The sequence below is a fragment of the Corapipo altera genome, unplaced genomic scaffold (genome assembly GCF_003945725.1).
Source record: "Corapipo altera isolate COAL_440 unplaced genomic scaffold, ASM394572v1 64, whole genome shotgun sequence".
Taxonomy (NCBI): domain Eukaryota; kingdom Metazoa; phylum Chordata; class Aves; order Passeriformes; family Pipridae; genus Corapipo; species Corapipo altera.
In genome coordinates, this window is record NW_020884893.1 from 3015251 (window position 1) to 3016725 (window position 1475).

Here is a 1475-nt window from a genome sequence, read left to right on the forward strand (position 1 = left end):
GTAAAAAAAGTAAATGCATCAGTTCAGGCTGAGGAGAGACAAACTTTCAAGGATCTTTTCTATTAAAATGGCTTTTTGGGAAGACCATTCCTGCCATTCTGCAGGGACTAATGTCCAAAGCTCTTACAGGAGTGCAGCATCTGAAATATACATCTGTGATTTTTATGTAGAGTTCTATCCAGAACTAATTGGGCCATTCAGTATAGAGGAGGGTATTCTACAGAGGAGGGAAAGAACTGGTGGCTCAGTTCTGCTCTTAAGGGAGTATGCAAAATGTAGGTTTCTTTGAAAAAAATATTCTCTTCCTTGACTTAGGATGGCAATTAAATCCTCAGCAAATATGGAAACATCTTCCACATCTCTCAGATAAAGCTGGGGTCTATAGTGCTTGTCAAATTTCACTCTTTGCATGCTAGGGATTTAATTTAATTTAATTTAATTTAATTTTATTTTATTTTAATTTTTTTCCCCTTGGCTTGCTGAACTGATACACAGGTTGTCCTGTAAATACAGGCCTCAGCAGTGCTGGGCTCTTTGAAGATAAGCTGAAAAATCAAGGATCATAAAATCATATCTAAGCCCAAACCATTCTTATTATTGCAAACTTATCTTTTATTTTGACTTACTTTAATTTTTGAGCTCCGTAAAACACCTGGTGGTTTCTCTACTGTTAGAGAAACTCCTCTTAGAAATTCTAAGAGATGCAATAAAACTTTATGATTTTGTAGTGCTGCCAAAGTACTGTTGAAATATTGGTGGGTGTTGCCATTGTGAGTGAAGGTGCTTTGGCCAAGGAGCTCTGATGTGGCTGCTCTGGGATGTGTTACCAGGAGGGAGAAGGTCGAGCAGCACAGGGGGTTTATCTCCTTGTCCTTCCCTCGATGTCACAAGGTTGCCTTTTGCCTGCTTGGTTATATTATCTTTAAATGCCTTTCTAGGATTTGGCACAGGAACAGCTCCTACCTCAAGGTTTGAGGGGATCCACAGTGGCTGCAGCATTTGGGCTGAACTGCTGCCTTTTAATGTCTCCCACATGTTGCTTTCTGGGATGGCTGCAGAGTTCATTTCTAATCTTGTTTATTCTTGGGCCATGGGTGGTATTTTAAGGCAAAGCAAATTGAGCTGGTCAAGCTTGCAGACCAGTCTTAAACATGTCTGCAGACACTGTACTAATGTGCCTTGATAATCTGGCAGGAGTCTCTATTATCCCAAAACCCCAATAAATTCATCACTGACCTGCTATCTAAGTGTAGGATTTAAAAAAAAATCCCTTAACAATTAATAGAGGTATTTGTAAACAACTATGTAAGGGATGTAGCCAAAACTAGTCTTCAAAGTTCACACACCAGAATTTTAGCATGTGAGCATCTTGATTATTATTATCCTCTTAGAAAGCATAATTCCTAATAAAAACTTAGCTGTTCAAAACAAAACTTTGCACTAGATGCTTAAAATACTCCAAGCACAAGATTGTG